Source organism: Mastomys coucha, unplaced genomic scaffold (genome assembly GCF_008632895.1).
Source record: "Mastomys coucha isolate ucsf_1 unplaced genomic scaffold, UCSF_Mcou_1 pScaffold6, whole genome shotgun sequence".
Lineage (NCBI taxonomy): Eukaryota > Metazoa > Chordata > Mammalia > Rodentia > Muridae > Mastomys > Mastomys coucha.
In genome coordinates this window covers 7,122,362-7,141,677 of record NW_022196912.1, presented here as the reverse complement: position 1 = coordinate 7,141,677, position 19,316 = coordinate 7,122,362, and the positions used below count along the sequence as shown (strand labels likewise).

The window sequence follows — 19,316 nt, the reverse complement described above, 5'->3', positions numbered from 1 at the left end:
AGTTGGTTTTCAGCATGTGAATGAGAGAAGTATGCATGATCTTTCCAGCCTTCACTACAGCTGTCCTTCTTACACAGGCTTTCGGTTCAGATGTCCTCTTGATTGACTTGAAATCAATTCAGCCTTGGTGCATCTTGGTGTGACATCTCTGCGCCTCTGCCTTTGGCATGCAAAGAGAGCCAGCATCAGCTGTCCATCTCTCCATCCCTTCCATGGAATCTAAGTTCTGCTGGCCAGTATTTGAGGTCATTAAGCTGTGTGGCTGAGTCTTATGCTAACAGAGACAAGGCCACTGTTTTGCAAGAGCAGAGAGTCTCTTTCTTGTAGTGGCCACCTGCAGGCCAGCCACCTGCTATGATAATGTTTCTAGAGATATTCAGAGGCCAGGAGAGAGAGCTGAGGCACAGATGATTTGAAAGTGGTTAATTCTACTTCTGGATACAAAGACCAGCTCTGAGGTTTTGTTAATTGTTCACCAATAGTTATGCCTTTAAAAAGAGATATTTTAGGGCCAGCAAGATGGTTCAGTAGGTAAGGGCACTTGTTGCTAAGCTTGATAACCTGAGTCAGTCTTCAGAGCTGATATGGTGGAATGAGAAAATTGAACTTCAAAATTTCCTTAACTTCAACATGCACACCATGGCATACATACATACATGCACATGTACACACACACACACACACACACACACACACTCACATGTACAAACACATATGGTAATGTCTTGTTAAAAAATGGTTTAATTTTATAGTGTGATGCAAAGCTGTTAAATTATAGAGTGTCTGTAGAGGTTGCCGTGGCTTGTGGCGTTGAGTCTCTGTAGAGGTTGCCGTGGCTTGTGGCGTTGAGTCTCTGTAGAGGTTGCCGTGGCTTGTGGCGTTGAAGGATGGGCAGAATTTTAGTGATAGATATAGAGGGCAATGAAGGATTTTTTTAAGCTGATCATTGGCAAAGTTGCAAAAGCACTGTGGTTAGACCTGGAAATCAAGATGCTTCTAGAAGAAGTAGAGGGGAAGGATTGGAGACCTGTGTAATTCTTCCTTAGGCCAGAGTAGCAGGGTAGTTCTGGACAGCCTGGACTCAAGAATAATGGTGGTCTGAGAGGCTGGAGATGGAGAGAGGAGACAGACAGACAGACACAGAGAGACACACAACTCTTTCTCTCTCTCTCTCTCTCTCTCTCTCTCTTTCTCTCTCTCTCTCTCTCTCTCTGTGTGTGTGTGTGTGTGTGTGTGTGTGTTGGGGTAGTGAGGTTGATGTAAGAGAACAATGTAGCAGTAGGAGAGAGTTGGTCAGAGGACATGCCCCAGTCATCTCTGGCAGGGCTGCTTGGAAGGGTGGCAGGGCCTTAGGCTAGGCTAAAGGACTCAGAAGGTGGGACCTTCAAACCCAAGTTTGAAAGGGAAGATAGTGTGCCTGCAAATGTGTTGAATTTGAGCTCATTGTAGCCCCAGAGAGAGGTGCCTAGCATCAAATTAGAAACTTGAGCTTGGTACCCTGGAGGAGAGGCCAAGGCTTGTGGAACAGCTGCCAGCATGACAGTTGAGACCTCAGGAGTGGCTGAGGTGACCTAGAGACAGAAGCAAAAGAGAGGCTAGGCAAGGCCAAACCCCAGGGGGAGCATGCCAGGCGGACATGGGTAGGAGATGCTGGAGGTTGGGCAGGGAGAGGGATGGGGGTGAGAGGAGCAGGTGGCCTACCTCGCTCTTGCTGAGAAGTGTACCAGGGAGGAGGCTGTCAGAACTGTCTGAGAGGCTCATGCTGAGAAAACGCCTAGAAAACTGACCAAGACAGGTCCCAAACTGTGAGAGGTCATGAGGATGTAGGGTGGAGGGAGTCAGGACTGACTTACTCTTGAGAAATATCGTGGGGACAAGCGAGGAGTGGAAGCAGGGAAAGAGAGAACACCTTCGTCAGGTAGAAACAAAAGAGGACAATGAGTTGATGACATAAGGTCTAGAGAAGACGACAGATGTGGGGTGTGTGGCAGGGAGAGAAAACTAGTGGAGATTTTCAAGGGAATTTTAGGGATACTAGATACGGGTCTTTGTATGAGAGAAGTCTTAATTATGGAGATTTTAATCCAAAAGGATCAGTCTTGCAAAGATGGTCCTCTGCCATTCCAGAAGACTCAGGAATGGGTTTGTTGACCCATGGAGCAGACCTGGGGACTGAGGTTCACTTGGAATCTCTAGAAGTTTTCCCAGGATTATCTTTGGTATGTTTAGGATCCAGAAGAAAGCTCTGCTTCCTAGGTAGGATTTCTGTAACCCGAGTATTCGAGTCTCATGGAACATGTCATCCAGGAGAGAAACAACCTAGAAGTAACTAGTTTCTTCTCTCACCGTTCAGGGCAACGGACATGCTTTCTCCCCCTCCTCTGCTTCCCTGTGGATCTCAGGTTCTGTTCTGTGTCTAAGGTGTGCAGCAGGAGTATGAGGATGGAGTCAGGAGTGTTGGGTGGAGTACCCCAACCCCACACTGTGCACTTGAGTGCCATAGCATCAAGTCTGTCCAGCTCCATTTTGCATCTGGTAGATCCAAAGAGGAATGAGTTTTCTGCTTTTGTGGGGCTTGATGGGATCCACAGCTTGCTCTGGCTTTGGGGAGGACACAAGCATCCCCTGGGGCATGCATATGTATAGTTGTCTTTTTCTTAAAAAGAGAATCCCAGCCTGTGTTGGCAATGGTGGTACAGAAGGGTTCCTGGAGGGTGTGCATGGGTTTCAATGAGGGCATCGGGAAACATCTAGATTCTACATATCCTTTTATCCCAAGGTTCAGAGATCATTGAAGAAAGGGGAGCAGAAAGATTTTAAGAGCCAGAGGTGGTAGATGACTACAAAACTACCATCTTCCAGCTACAGTATGGCAGTTACCCGATGGTTATAACAGCATGAGTGAAACCCATACAACGCTTAATCCAGACAAAAGCTCAGCCTGGAGTGGGGCTGGGGCATGGGTTGGGTACAAAATTCTGCCTGGCAACTGAAGAGCAATGGATACCTTCTAAGAGAGGGAGAGTCAGTTTTCTAGAAAGGAATAGCTCTAGTAGACTGACCATGTTCAAGTGGAAGGCCCCAATCCAAGAACATACCCAAAACAAGTTGGACTTGATGAATTTAAGAAAAAATCAAGAGGACGTAAAGTTGGATGGGTAGAGAAAGGGACTTGTGGATCTGGGAGGAGTGAATCATGTGTGTGTGTGTGTGTGTGTGTGTGTGTGTGTGTGTGTGTGCGCGCGCGCGCGCGTGCGTGTGCGCTAAACATATTGTATAATGTTTGTCAAGAACTAATTAAAAATGAGGGAAAACAAAAGAGATGGTATGGCTGGTAGATAGAGAATATGCAAGCACTGTGCTGTGGTCTCAAGATGACCAGGCCAGGGCCAGCCAGGCTAACTGAAGGAGGGATGTTGGGGGGGGAGGGGTTGACACAATGGGCCTGTCAGGCTAGTGGGGCGGGTGTGTGTGGGATAGAACTGAGCCAGCAAGGCTGAGGGGTGGGGGGTGGCGGGGCACGACTGAGCTGTCCAGGCTGGGGGCGTGGCAGGGGAGATACAACTGGGCCAGCAAGATTAGCAGGGATACAATCAGGAATACAACCGGGCCAGCCAGGTTCATGTGGATACAACTGGGCCACCCACCAACCACCACCCATGTTAGCAGGGATGCAACTGGGCCGGCCAGGCTAGAAGGGATACAACTGGGGAATACAACCAGGTCAGTCAGGTTAGCAGGGATTGGTTTGTTTTGGTGGTCAGGGGTTGAGAAATCTTTGATCAGGCGAGATGCCTGAACTTTTCAGAGATTTGCCTATCAGGCTTGATTGTGAGGGAGGTTGTTTTTCTTGATAGTGAAAGCGAGCTGGAAAGTGACAGGATCAGGTATGAAGGATCAGCATTTCCAGGCTTTCAGTGTGCCTGGGAAGTGCTTAAGCAAGATACTTTGGCCAAGTTCCCTGCCCTTTCAGAACTCATGCAGAGATGAGGAGCCCTTTCCTACTTTGTACTTGGAAAGTCAGGGAACTTCCTCATAAGCTCCATTCTTCATGCCATGTCAAAGTCAGTCCCCAGGAAGCCTAAAGATTTCTCACCTGTCCTCTCCCTCTCTCTCTCCCTCCCTCCCCCATCCCAATCCCCCAATTTGCAACTGTATTCTCCTGCTGTTAGCCTCGAAGGATCTAGGTAATATTCCGTTTTTGCATTTCTCTCTTGCTACAATGCCTGTACAGAAGCCCTCACCACCCCCAGAAGAGACCCAGTCTTGTACTGCAGCTCGAGCGCTGCCCACGTTTAGTCTTCCTTCCCATCCCTGCAGGGAGATGGTGTCTTTCTCCTAGCAAACACACCACAGCTTCACGGAACAACTGCCCACCGATGAGCTCCGAAAGAAACCATGAGATAACAATAGAACATGTGCCATGCCCGTGGGCTGCAGGGCTCACAGGGAAGAGGTGGGGAGCAAAGAAAAGAAACAGATTTTAATGTCAGGCTGACAAGAGTTTATTATACACATCAGCGGTTAAAATAATTACCTTTTTAAAAAAATGATAAAAAAGGCTTTCTGGGGCCCTGTTAAATACCAGCCGCAGCTCTTTCACACGGCATTTGCTGGGCCCTGACAGAGATACCTCGTCTTTCTCCAAATCCATGTGAAGGTTTTGGCAGGAAACTGTGGCGGCACACGCCTTTCTCCTTGCCTTTTACGGAGTTTCTGTCAAGGCTCTCTATGCCTTTGCTCGGATTTCTCCATTTCGTGTCTTCATTTTGGTATTCTCCTTCCCTCAGGGCTGCGGTGGTGGGCGAAGAAGCTAGTCGGCAGGCGTCATCTTTTCATTTGCTTTGAAACATTTAGGCCTTTCTGAATAAGCAGAAGACATGACAGGAGTCTGTGGGGGCGGGTGGGACCCTGAGAACCCGACTCTCAGTTTTTCATCTAGCGACAACGTTCTCCTGGGAAGCAGAGGAGGCCTCTTTCCAGATTGCTCTGCACGGTGAAGTCTGGCCACCATGTGACTTCTTCAAGTATTAGGATAAGGTTGGAAGGCATTCTTCCTGACTATTAGGATACTATTCAGAACAATTAGAATCATGTGATATTCTAACAGGATCAATAATAATCAGAATATTAGCATATCACGTTCTAATGTTAGAATTTTGGATTCATCTTGATACTCCAGCTCTAATGACCTAATCTGGCAGTTGAGGACCAGGAGGTAAATGCTTAGGACTCTAGAGTCCACATGTGGCTGGTCATGTGATTGTGGGATGCCCACATAGAGATCTTGTTCTTTTCCTGGGTGTGATATTCTCTCTTCCTCCTTCTCTTCCTCCATCTCTAGGCCACAGGTCACCCAACCATGGTGTCACTCCTCAGTCACCATCCATCATTCTTGGTGTCATGGACAAGGTGTCCTCCTAGGACCTGGAGCTCTAAATTTGACGTAGGATGTCTGGACAGCAAACCCTCAAAGATTTCCCAGCCTGCGCCTCCCCAGCAGAGGGATTCTGAGCATGGGCTGCCCTACTCACCATTCCACATGGGTTTGACGTTAGGCCCTTGTGCTTGCAAGGCAAACATCTTACCACCAAGCTATCTTTCTAGCCCCTCCCCTACTTCCTTTTTGTTTCCAACTTACTGTCTTGGATTTATTTTGTACCTGTCAACAGGCCTATCTTTGGTGCAGAGTGAAAACCAATTTCTTCATGACCACTCTTCCTTTAATGGACACAGTGATAATGAAGATTATGTATCCCTGAGATTGAATTTATTCCAATATCAGAAGTGGATGTTACTGAGCAAGAAGTCGCCAATAAAATGGACCACCCTGGTTACATGGCAGTGATTGATTATGTTTCCCTTTTCCATGAGCTGGTGCCCTGCCTGTGTGCACCTGCGGCGGTAAGGAGGAGAGCACCCCCTGCTGGCCTTACCTCGCCCTCTTGGCTGCCCCAGGCCTGTTTGCTCTTGTTCTGGGTGAGGGGCTGGGGGAGCACTAAAGAGCTCTGTCTGCCTCTTGAAATGGTATTGTTGACTCTGTATGGTTCCTGACTAAAATGTGGTGTGATTTGAAAACTATCTTACTCACCCAAAGTATTATTAATTATTGTAACTCAAAGCCAGAGTAAAAGATGGCGACTGGAACCTCCCACAGCAGCAGTGAGAACAAAGGAGTGGAGGGTGGAGTCAGCTGGTGCTCTTCACCTCCTATGGACTGATTGGCACCGGAAAGGTTATCTCACTGCTTCTTTCTTTAGCAATACTGGTTCTCAAAATGTGAGACACAACCCCCCCCAAAGCCACTGGAAAACATAGATATTTACATTACAATTCCTAACAGTAGCAAGAGTACAGTTAGGAAGTAGCAACAAAGATAACTTCATGGCTGGGAGGGGGCCACAGGGTTGGGGTATTCGGAAGGTCGAGAACCGCTGTTGTGGTGGGTGGTTTCCTTTTAGGGGCCAGTTTACCTGGATGTCCTAGGACCTCCCTGCCTCTATCCGTAGAGCTCACTGGTAGGATTGTTTCCAATGCCTTCCCTGGAAAGCTTCCTCCTTCCAGAAGGAGTGGTCTGAGCAGTTCCATGACCACCCCAGCTCCTAGCAAGTTTTTTGCTGCTGAATCAGCACCCGGATGTACCTATATAGGGAGCTGGAATTTGTCCCTTGGTCCTTCAGTTGTATACAGGTGGAAGATTTCTCTTCCAAAATCTTTGGAACCCAAAAATGTTTCAGATGTTGGAGCTTGTTAGGTTGGAATCTCTGCAAGGACTCTCTACAAGGTTAAATACCCCTAATTAAAAACCCCAGACCCTGAAATATTCTGAGTTATGCAAGTTGAAAAAAAAATGAATTTCAGAGCATTTGGATATTCAGAGTAGGGATTCTCAACCCGCACACATTTTCTTTTTTCTTTTTTCTTTTCTTTTTCTTTTTCTTTCTTTCTTTTATTTTACATAAAGAGAAATTGAGCATCTTAAACTTATGTGCACTTCATTTCTAGGCAGAGTGAATGGAAAGTAGCCATCTGACAGGAGAGAGATGGGGAGCGGGAGAGAGGGCAGTTTCCATTGAGTTCCTGAGCTCCTATCATTTCCTTGGAGATTTCTTTTCAGTTTCCAGGCAGCTACGGCTGGAGTAGACATCATCTGGTGCTGGCTTTCTTCTCCACAAACGCTCCATTGGGTGGCACATGCACGAGTAATGCTTGGCTGCACTACAGGCGACCCATGCTCATTTTGTGGGCAAGTTTCTGTAAAAGTAGCTAAACTAGGGTTCTGTGTGTGACTTACAGCTATAGATTTATGCAAAAGTATCCAGATAGGGAGAGGGATATATGTGAGGGCTTTGGGGGGGGGGAGGGTATGGAGAAAGGTTATAATTAAAATACAGTCTCAAAAAAAAAAAAAAGGACATAGATTAGGTGAATTTGGTGGTATTGTCTTCTTCCAGAATCTAGCCACACTTAAGAGTTTTATTTTGGCAAAATCAACCATCTGAAGTGATATAAAGTATAAATCTCCAGTTGGGTGAGTGAGCAAACAAAAAAATGGTGTTGGGTGGAGGGTGGCATGCTTCTCCCTGGGGGATGGAGTTGGGTGGCAGGCTTGAGTTTGCCCAACAGCTCCACTAATGATGCAGGTACAGAGCAAGCAAATAGACTTCCCAGATATGTGAGACCCAGCAGCTGTTGCAAACAGCAGTGGGGGGTGGGGAGGGGGTAGAGGACTGTGAGAGGATAGCAGTTATCGAGCAAGAAGCTACAGGGATGAGATTTATGTTCTGAATCCAGATTCGCAGCTCTAGGTGTGACCACAAATACCTCATAGGAGCCCATGTGGATGCGCAGCCAGTCTGAGACCACCCTGAAGGTGGCCAGGCACCAGGCGTAATGCGAGGAGGAGTCTGGCTCTCTCTGGATTCGGTTGTGTGTGTAGATGTGAGTGTAGCAGGCCACAGGCAGAGAGGCTAGAGAGAGGCTAGAGAAACGCTGCGGCAGGGAAGACTCGGCAGGACTCATTTGTGAGTTTAGAGACCCACGTCTCACAGGAGACTCGATCCCTGTGTTAACTGAGAGAGGGCAACAAGTAACACTTGCCAGCTCCTTCCGCACTCTTTCTACGCCGCATCCATAGCTCCGCCTATCCTCATTTGTCAGAGAGAGCCCACACCTCAGACGAGGGCAGTGGCTTGCCGCTCTCCTTAAAAGCTCTGACTCACGCCATTTAACTTCCTCCCTCCTCCCAACCTCAGGCCCCTCCTTACAAGCTCCACTCCTCAGGACAGACCTCTGCAGGTCACAGAGGTCACAGCAGGCTTTACGTTTGTTTTTCTTAGGGGCATCCATTACTGCTTCTTCCTTTAAAAAAGGGTCTCATTTGTATAGCCCAGGCTGACCTGGGATTTTCTAGGTAGCCTAGGTTGGCCTTAAACCCTTCAGCTTCCCGTGTGCTGAGGTTACAGTTGGGTGCCACCATGCCGGCTACACACACTCTGTTTTCTCTTGCTTCCTTGTCTGTCTCTCCTCAGGGTTAAGACTCTGGCAAATTCCTTTGGGTCAAAATGGGCCTCTTTTTCTCGGTCATCCTCAGTGTCCCCATTTGTTGTGGTGACAACTATCAGAACTGAAGAAACATCATCCGACTCACAGTGAGTTACTAAGCAAAGTCAGGAGGAATGGCCAGGTGGCCTTTCTCTCTGCAGCGCACAGGGTCCCCATGTGTCAACATTGAGGGTCTACCATGAGGGTGAAAGACTGCTGAGTTTCCCCAACAGACATGGCGCAATAGACTGCCTTTGTACACAGGCCAAGCCTGCTTTAAAAACTGACTCCAAGGCAGCCTGGTGTGTGATTTATGGTCCTGAAGGGTTTTTTTTTTTTTAAAGCACATTAGGCACATGGGAGTTTGTATATAGAGTCATGTGGTGTGACAAAACCTTCCCTGGGGAGACACAACACACACATCTACTCAACACAGCTAGGGAACCCACAGCAGACCAAAGTACAGATACCACCGAAGTCCACCTCAGTGAGTCAATGAGTTTTATTGGGGTCACTTAGAGAAATATGGGTGAGGGGTACTTACAGGAGCCAAAAGGACTCAAATTACGGAGGCCACCCTGACACGGGTGACAGCTCACAAAGCTGGGAACCTGGAGCTCACTGCACAGGCCACAGGCATCTCAACAGGTTGGGGAGTGTCCAAAGCTCTTCCAGGCAGCCTGTCTGGTTTCTGCTTCTTCCTGGTGGCTGCTCTACTCTGAGTCTCCTCGGCAGCTTGCTTTCACTCCTCTGGGAGGGCAGAGAGAATATGGTCAGTTTCAGGGACTTCCTGGGGGTAGTTTTATTTGTTTACCTTCCTGTTTAAGGAGCTTCCTGTAGGAAGGAATGTCTCAATCTTCAAGGAACTGTTATAAAAATTGACAACTTAGGGTATTATAGGTCTGATGTGCAACTCTCAGGAAGCAAGAGGGTTTAGGGCTCTTAGGGTGGGAAGAGAGATTACCACCTCAGCATCACAGAAGTTCTAGTGGGAATACCTGTCCTTGGGTCTGGAGTAGGGGTGAAGGTTAGCACCCTGGTGAAGGACTGGGGCAGTGCAGGGAGCTGAAGATCCAGGAGGTGGGCAGGAGGTGGGCAGGAGGTGGCTCTCTCTCTGGCTCTTCTGTACCTTTCAGAGGCAGGGAAGGCAGTGGCCAGGTTTAGCCTAAAGAAGTTGTTAGATTCAGACTGTAAAGTGGATAGCTGCAGCAGGGCTGGAGAGACGGTTCAGTCGGTTCAGTCGTTAACAAAGCACTTGCTGCTTTTGCAGAGGAGCTGGGGTTCAATTCCTAGCACCTACATGACAGCTCTTAACTGTCTGTAACCACAGTCCTAGGGGATTTGACTTTGTCTTCTGTCTTCCACACACACCAGGCACATGTACAGTATACATACATACATACACTCAAACATATACAGTAAATAGTTTGTTTTAAAGTGGTTTCCTGCAGTTCACCAGTCAGCTTAAGGTTGGGGAGGATATGGTACTGGACTTTTCTTCTCGAGGAGCAGCAGAGGATTGTGTCCTTGCTGAGAGCCAGGATGTCAAGGTCCCAGCAGTGTCTGTGTCTGATGGTGACAGGACATCTATCTAATAATCAGTAAGCAGCACGTGTAATGACATGCACCTGTGAATCCTGGCACTTGGGAGGTTGAGGCAGGAGAAGCTAACATTTGAGGCTAGCTTGGGCTACACAGTAAGACGCTGGGGCAAAGCAACAACAACAGCAACAAAACCAAGACAAAAAAAGAAACAACAAACCTGAACCCCAGATCAAAAGTCCTAAAGAATGGAAGATTGCAATGATGGTGATGTGAGGATCCTGTAGGAGGAGAGGGCTGTGTGCAGAGATCCTATAGGGGGGGCTCTGACCCAGGCTGGGAGGTCTGGGAGAGCTTTGTCCAGGATGCTTGCGCTGAGGTATGAAGGAGATGTGGGAGAAGTTCATGAAGAAGAGACATCTGAGGCAGAAGGGACAGCAGGGAGAGTGACACTGTTCTTCTGTCATGGAACCAGTGCTGAGGATCATGTAGGAGGCAAAGCTGAAATTTTCTCTGACTATGATATCTTCATTTTTTTAAGTCAGCATCTCATGTTGACAGGGCTGACTTTGGGTCTCACTATGTAGACCAGACTGGCCTCCAATTCCAGATAATCTACCTGCCTTAGCCTTGTTAGTGTTGGGATTGCAGGTGTGAGCCAGCATGCACTGGTCTTCTATGACCCTGAATGATGGTTATTCCACAAGTGGATGCTGTGAATTGGACTCCACCGGCCCCCTCAGATGTTAGGTTGAAGTCCCAGCCTCCTTGGTTTCTCAAGATGGAATTATATTTGAAAGCATGCTGTCTGCAAATATAATCAAAATGAGGTCATTAGCATAAACGTAGATCCAATATGATCTGTGTTTTTTCCAGGAAGTGAAAAGTGAATTGTTGGTATGGGGGAAGACTTGGTGCACACACACACACACACACACACACATGCACACACACACACGCATACACACATGCACTTGGCCATGGTAGCCATCACAGAGAATCCTTTATTAAACGTGCTTGAAACAATGTTGTATAAAGCTGCAGCTTCATTAGAAATCACAGATTTAGAAAGCAGGTGTGGGGACTGTGGAGATGGCTCTGTAGGTAAGGATGCTTTCTATGCAAGCATGAGGACCTGAGTTTGAATTACCAGCATGAGTGCAGAAAGCCAGGCATGGCCCTGTGTACTTGTAACCACAGAGCTCTACGGGCACAGACTGGAGGCTCTCTGGAGCTTATTGGTTTCCAGCCTTGCTCCATGTTCAGTGAGAGATCCTGTCCTCAGGGAGTGGGGTGGAAAGTCGTAGAACATACCATTCAGTGCCCTCCTCTGGCCTGTGCATGTGTGTGATGGGTATACGCACCTGCACACACACATGTGCATATACTATATACACATACCACACTAACTGATAAGCGACTGATCCTTCTTCAGGGGCAGTTTTGATGTCAGGGTGGTTAGCGTAGACCCTAGCGGATAGTATAGCCTATGTACACAGGGGCATTTGAGAGGTAGTGCAGTGGAAAGAGCAAGTTTTATTTAGATCTGCCAGGCATAGATCTAGGCGAAAGCAGTTTTGCTTATGATCCACTTATGTTAGACTGGTAAGGATCCTCTCTCACCTGAATGCACAGAGCCATCAGTGAGTCCAACATGTTTTCTTTCCTCTTCTCTCAGCCTGTTAAGTTTTGGACTCAGTATCACCAGGCAAATGTAAACATGAAGGATACAGTTGGAGTGGGTACCATCTGCTGAGGATGTGCCAGCTACTGAGGGGTGGATGTAGGGTTGTGAAGACTAGCCTGGTCTCAGGAGCTAGCTAGCCTTGGCTACTGGTCTGGCTCTTGGGTCACTTTTCTTTTCTCCCAGCATCAAGTTTTTATCTGTAAAATAAGGTTGACAAGCAGTACTTATATTTATGAGGCCACGCCTGTAACCTGCTCAGGTGGGTATACAGCCGACAGAGGAAGCTTAGGCCGGAACAGCCTTCAAGGGTGGGTCTGTTCTGAGATGACGCCTGCCTCACCCTTGCTGAAGGCTGGCTTCTGAGGTTAACTCAAGTAGCTGGGTTTGCACCTGCTTTGGCACCTGATCCCATACAGATTTGTTTAATAGCAGCTGGACAAGATTTAGCTGTGTTGCTATCCAAATTACAATTATTTCTCTTAGTACAATCTCATATTTTTACATAAAACTCTGGGGAGGGGCAGCGTCTTGGGTAAATCAAAGACAAGCTTCTGGTGTTGGAAGTAGTGTGGGGACCACCCTTTCCCTCAGACGATGTCCCAGAAGGAGCCATTTGAATACCTTCTGTTTGGTGCAGGAAGACCAAACACTGCTGGAAATGGACGTTTGAGTGAAAGAGATTGTTCTAAGGAAAACTTGTGAGCCTCAGGGGTTGCTCAGATCCCCTGTCAGGGGACAGTTAGCCAATCAGGTAGATAGGGGCCTGGCTGGGAGCCAAGGTTCATGATGAAGCCTGGGAAGTGGAATTTCTAGACCAGAATTTCTAGACCTGGTTATTCTGTCTCTTCGGCCTGAGCTGAGGGCACAGAGCTTTCTGCTGCCTTTGAGTCTCCTGTGTGGAACCTTAGAAAATCTTCCATATTCCGGAAGGATGCACATTGCCTACTGTCTCCAGGGACAGCTTCTCTTTAGATTTTCTCTTATTGTCCTACATAGAAGTCTTTACTTTTTATGAAAATTCTTCCCTGGAACATTTATTTTGTGTCTCACTTAAAAACAATAATTGGGCTCCTGTTTCATTACTTCAAAAACTATCTGAGCTATGCAGCCTCTTCATTCTATACAAACAAAAAAAATCATTTTCTTTTATCCACATGCTTACAGAAAGTAAAAGCCAGACTAATTGTCTATTACTGGTATTAAAATAACAAATATGCCCTCAAATATTAAATAGAGAGTGTATAGATTTAAACTTCACTTGCAGTAGGCGGAATTATTTTGGAGAACATTATTATAACACCCATCCATTCATCCATCCATCTATTGACCCACCCACCCATCCATCCATCCATCCATCCATCCATCCATGATTTACTACTTAGTGCAAGGTCTTGAGATGTATGGGTAGGACATACCCACATAAAAGAAGGTCAGGGAAATCCTGGTAGGAACCCTCAAATAGTATGTGGATTACTGACATTTTATTCTTATTTATTGTCTATCATTGTTTTTTATTGGCTTCCCTCACCCCCAGTGTGTGTGTGTGTGTGTGTGTGTGTGTGTGTGTGTGTGTGTGTGTGCATGTGCACACTAAAGATCAACTTTCTTCAGAAGCCTTCAGCCTTGATGTTTAAGGCAGAGTACCTTATTGGCTTGAGTTCAGCACGTAGGTTGGGCTGGTTGGCCAGTAAGTAGCAGGGATTTGCCTGTCTCTGCCTCCTCAATACTGACGTTACAAGCCCTTGACCCTGTGACCAGGTTGTCTTCCTGTATGTTTCAGGGACTGCACTCAGGTCCTGAGAGCTGTAAAGGTGCACATCATTGACTCACCCGCCACAGTACCCTTCTTTCTTCTCTTTTGCATCTGAACTTTTTGCATCTGAACTTTTTAATCTCCTGCTTCCCAGATGCTTGGATTATAGAGGTGCGCCAGAGGTGTCTTTTTTTTCTCAAGACAGAGTCAGGTACCATACAGCTTGGCTTTGGATTTTCTGTGTAGTCAAGGGTGGCCTTGAACTCCTGATCCTCCTACCCCCACTTTGCATGGACCACCACCAGCTAACCTTCACTAGCTCCCACAACTCCCTTCCTCAGCGGTGCTTGGGCAGTTGGAGAAGAAGTTGGACATGTGAGACCGACTGCCTTTGTTTTTTTTAATCATCCGTTCTGGTTAAAGCATAGTTCAGAGCTCACATCCTAAATGGCATTTCTATATAAAATGTGACATGGCAGTCTGGAGGACTTCCATAGCCTAGTATTATGGGCAATGTGGCCTGTATTAGCAGGTTCACTTTATTCCTAATGTTAACTCTGCCAGTTACTGTCTGGGTCTCTTGTCTCCTATCTGAGAAGTGAATGTGATATGTCACTCTTGTAGAGGTCTTATAAGGAAAAAATAATTGGTACGGTGTTTGATATATGGGTGCCCTATAAAAGCCAGTTCTTCTTCCCCTCTACTTTTCAATGTAACAGGCAGTATGCTATGCCTAGGACAATTGAGTACATGCTGTGGATTAGGTAAGTGCCCCTGTGTGTAAGGAGTCTTCAAGATGGCTGCACAGGAGGCAGTAGAACTCTCAAGAGTATACATACTGGGAAGTTGTCTTAGTCAGGGTTTCTATTCCTGCACAAACATCATGACCAAGAAGCAAGTTGGGGAGGAAAGGATTTATTCAGCTTACACTTCCACATTGCTGTTGGTCACCAGAGGAAGTCAGGACTGGAACTCAAGCAGGTCAGGAAGCAGGAGCTGATGCAGAGGCCATGGAGAGATGTTTCTTACTGGCTTGCTTCTCCTGGCTTGATCAGCCTGCTCTCTTATAGAAACCAAGACTTTCAGCCCAGGGATGGCACCACCCACAAGGGGCCCTACCCCCTTGATCACTAATTGAGAAAATGCCCCACAGCTGGATCTCATGGAGGCACTTCCCCAACTGAAGCTCCCTTCTCTGTGATAACTCTAGCCTGTGTCAAAGTGAACACAAAACCAGCCAGTACAGAAGTGTTCAGGTCATTGGGTGTGTTGTCCTTTGAAGGGATTAATGCTGCGCTCTTGGAGTTAGTTCTTCTGAGAGTGGGTTCTTATGAAATGGGGTCATCCCATGTACTTGGCCCCTTTAACATATGGCCCTTGTTTCCCTTCTGTTCTTCTGCTACCTTCTGCTGTCCCCAGGCACCCTCACTAGAGGCTGAAGAAATGAGGCCCCGCAGCTCCCAGCACTGGGAGCTTTGTAGAATACCCATTCTCATCTATTTTGTTTGGTAGCAAATGAACTGTTACAATACCATGTTATAAGACTCAGATTAATACTTGTACTTATTAGATGACTCTCATATGTGGGACTGGATATTAAAGATGTACCCAGTAGTCTTGACCTTGCCAGTGGACTCGTGCTATACCTTGTGTCACTCTGAGAATTCTCAGCCTGTCTTTTGCTCTTCATTTACCATCTGTCAAGCTGAAGCCTAGTTGGTTACTCCTTACCCCCAGGAAGCTGTGGGGGCACAGATGAGATAAGAGGAATGAAGTATTTTGAGATGCCTAAATCTTAAGATTACCCGAGACTTACTAGTATCCCCATTTGGAAATGCCAAACATGAAATTTCAGTTTCTCACTCAGGATCATTTTGTAGGCATATCTTTAATACAGCATGTTTAATACATCCTTGGCCCTGGGTCTGTGGAGCTTGGCTCCCGGTGACACTGGGGCCCTGATCTATTACTGTACTCTCAGGACATAATTTTATGTCAAGAGAAGCAATAGTCTTTGTTTTACCTGCTTAAGACACTGGTTACAGAAGAACCTGGCTGAGACTTTCCAAAATAAATTTACCTTTGGGCTGAGTCCAGGAGTGGAAAATTTTAGCTGAAAATGATAGTTTATCAGAAAAGGCAGGAATGACTGAGTATGACTTTAGGTGCTCATCAGAGACGCTGGGTGCAGCCCCACTGGACCACCCCAGCCTCTTTAGCTCACAGGCAAAAGCCCAGTAGGTGAGACAGAGGCACAAAAAATCTTGAGGTTTAGCTGTTTCATTTCCATTGTCAGATAAACCTCAAGGCTTTGGCTTCTGGTGTGATGGGTGGGCTTGCTTTAGTTTTGTGGTTTGATGGCATTGGCTATGTAATTATTTCCCCCAGCCAAATATCCCTGAGTACCCTGGCATGATGCTGGTGTGGAGGTAGCTTTCCCAGGCATAATTCCTATAATCCACAGAGTGTCAAGAAGGTACCTATTTTCAGATCAAAAGCTGCTGACCTGATTAAGCCTTCTGTCTTGCTTTAGTGCTCAGGAGAATGAAGTGTGTCCACTGCAGTGGCTGCTGGGACCCCAGGGCTTTTTGAAGATGGTTCTGAGCCTGGGTGCCGAGCAAGGCTTTTATACCTGCTGTCAGATGCTCCAGGTCAGATGCCTGTGCCTGGCTCTCTGTTCCTGTTCACTCCATTCCAGAGGTCATTGTAGCAGATGAAAGGATCTTTGGTCTTGGAAGTCGGTCCTTGAACTTGATGGGGTTTGAGGACTATAAAACATCCCTATTAGGATTTCACTTGCAGAAACATGTTGAGGTGAAATCTAGGGGTTTAGGTGGGATGGGAAGGTATAGAACTGGAGTGGAAAGGCCGTGGCCCGGTCGGGAGATAGTGGGTCCCAGCTGCTTTTATAGCCTGCAAGAAAAAGTGTTACACAGGATTGCTTTAGACTAGTGGTTCTTAACCTGTGGGTCTTGATGCTTTTGGGGTCAGACAACCCTTTTATAGGGGTTGCATATCAGATATTTACATGATGATTTATAACAATAGCAAATTTACAGTTATGAAGTAGCAATGAGATGATTTTATGGTTGGGGGTCAGCACAACATGAGGCACTGTAGTAAAGGACTGAGACATTAGGAGGGTTGAGAAGCACTGATTTAGACTCTGTGGAAAAGCTCCTCCCTTCCAACAGGAAATAAAAGCACACGGATAGCGATGAGAAAACTAGGCTAGCTTCTCCTTGGCCATACCCTTCCCCAGCCGTGCTCTGGCCTTGCTCTGCTGTCCTGTCCTTTGGCTCTCAGAGGTCTTCTAGCAAGGTGTGTCAAACAGCCTTGAGTGAGGGAGGTCTGGATATACAGGCTCTGCCCTTGCAGAGCTCAGACAGTTCCAAAATGATCTTCAGATCCTTCAGTTCTGCTTGACATGAATTCAAAGTGTGTGTCAGCCACAACCTACCATGTCACATGCCTGCAGCCTCCTTTCCCTTGTTGGTCCTGAAGAGGAAGTTGATTATACCTCCATGACCCAATGGCCCACATGATTGAAATCCCAGCAGAAGGAAAATGGGGCAGTGCCTTCTATATGTAAGAACATTTGAGACTGCTGCAGGATTTGATCAACAACGGGAACTAGCTGTCATTGGAGCTGTGTCTTCTTGTCACCAGATTGCTTTCTTGTTTCTTATGCCTATGAGGAAGAACTTGGGGCAGAGAGTAGTTAAGGATTTGGTTCATGATTCCGAACTGTGTAAATAATAGTGTACATTAACTAGTATACCTACCCTAGGCTGATGGGAAATGGAGTCCATTTTCTGCTTATACTTGGGAAGTAGAAACCCTTTCTAGAGATGGGATCTCATCAGCAGAATTCTGTGATGCTGTGACTACATTCCTTGTGGTCCAGCATATCCCACACCCATGTCTGAGAGTTGCACTGGCTTTTGATGAGTACAGTGGAAGTCCCTGTGGGTCACAGCTCATTATTTCACAGGCCTACTGTGCTAGCTCCGACCATGTGACCTGGCATTTGTCAGACCTGTGTCCTAGTACCCACTTGTTAGGTGTGACTGCAAATCCCCGAGACCGTTGCTATGCAAAGAGGAAAGGGAGTTATTTGGGTTCACACTTGTAGAGGCTTGAGCCCATGGCCAGATGGCTGCATTGCTCTGAGTTAGGGTGTCAAAGGTGGAGTACAAGGAAAGAAAATCTACTCGTTTAATGGCTGGGAAATAAAAGAGAAAAAGAGGAGACCAGGGTCCTTCAGTCCTCACCAGGCACCTGTCCTTAATGACCTCCCAATAGGTCCTGGGTCTTAAAGGCACCATCACTTCCCAACAGCATCTCTCAAGGACTTTGGAGGGCAGTTGAGATCAGGTTATAGTCATCTCTGGGATATGAAGCCTTCTGTGTGCACCTCCCTTCAAGACAGAGTCCCAGTCAAGAGTGTAATTGTTAGCAAACATCTGGATTCACTGGAGAGGCAGGGAGGGTGAGAGCCCTTACCCTTCCCACTCAGGTAACACCTTAAATCCCCACATAAAGCTTTATGCTTTCCAGAACCATTTAAACATTGATTATATCGTTCTAACTTCAGAACAGTTTTTATTATCTTCATTTGACAGATGGGGGAAGAGGGTAGTTGGTGGCAGGCAGAATGTGTCACTAACCCAAGGTCACACAATGAATGGATGGCAAGGTCTTGGCCTTTGCTCTTCCCTCGCGGCTGATCTCTTTTCATGGAGGCTGTGTCTGCTCACAGATGTCAGAGGTGCTCCCTCCACCCCCAGCTCTGCTCACAGATGTCAGAGGTGCTCCCTCCACCCCCAGATCTGCTCACAGATGTCAGAAGTGCTCCCCTCCCCCAGCTCTGCTCACAGATGTCAGAAGTGCTCCCTCCACCCCCAGCTCTGCTCACAGATGTCATAGGTGCTCCCTCCACCCCCAGCTCTGCTCACAGATGTCAGAGGTGCTCCCTCCATCCCCAGCTCTGCTCACAGATGTCAGAGGTGCTCCCTCTACCCCCAGCTCTGATCACAGATGTCAGAGGTGCTCCATCTATGCCCAGCCCTCTCTTAGCCTCTGTTTTTCAGGATCATTGGAGGGTGAGGATGGACATTGTTTCTGTGGCTTCTCCTATCTGTGGGCCACAGTTCGTGATGAATATGAAGGAAAATGGAAACAGCTCCTGCTTGCTTCCCACACAGGCGAGCTGAGAGTCTGCCTCTGATGTGAGAGCCAGTGGGTGGGGGATGGTGGCTCTGACTCTCCCTTCTCCCTGGTTTCTGACTGCCAAGCCTGGGAGCAGACCTGGAGTCTCAGGCCTCATCTTCCAGTGAGCCCAGCTCTAGCCTCCCACAGCAGTGGTCAGGCCCTACTGGCCTACAGGTTACATTTGAGTCCTTTTTTCAGGTCATCAAACACACCGTGGGCCTCATTTGTGGCAAGCTACCAGTGTGTAAGAAATGGACACTGTAGAGGGCTGTGTCCAGTTCAAAGTGTGTTCCGAAGAGCATCCCTGCCACCCTTCCTGAATACCAGATACTGGACATGAAGGGCTGAGACTCCCTTTGATATTTTCCTGGACAGAACTAGTCACTGACTCTTCTGGAGGCTCCAGTCCAGGACCATCAAATGGCATGGAGCAAAGTCACTCTCTGGCAGCAAAAGTAGCACATGTGTTCACTGAAGCCACTCTGCATCTCAGAAAGAGCCAGTGTATACCATTTCCCTCCTCCCCTCCCCTCCTCTGCCCTCCCCTGCCCTGCCCTCTGCCCCCTGCCCTCCCCT

The 19,316-nt window shown here is 47.4% G+C and overlaps 1 protein-coding gene and 1 long non-coding RNA gene across 2 annotated transcripts in view; one reads left to right on the top strand and one right to left on the bottom strand.

Moving 5' to 3' along the window:
* Positions 1 to 19,316, top strand: part of Prkce (protein kinase C epsilon) — a 506,175-nt gene that overhangs the window by 40,148 nt on the left and 446,711 nt on the right. The gene's annotated exons all lie outside the window — the stretch shown is intronic.
* LOC116080910 lies at positions 9,042 to 12,665 on the bottom strand. The gene is made up of 3 exons (XR_004114664.1): positions 12,395 to 12,665; positions 11,710 to 11,970; positions 9,042 to 9,294 (listed from the first exon to the last, which is right to left on the bottom strand). It is a non-coding gene; the product is annotated as an uncharacterized LOC116080910 (long non-coding RNA).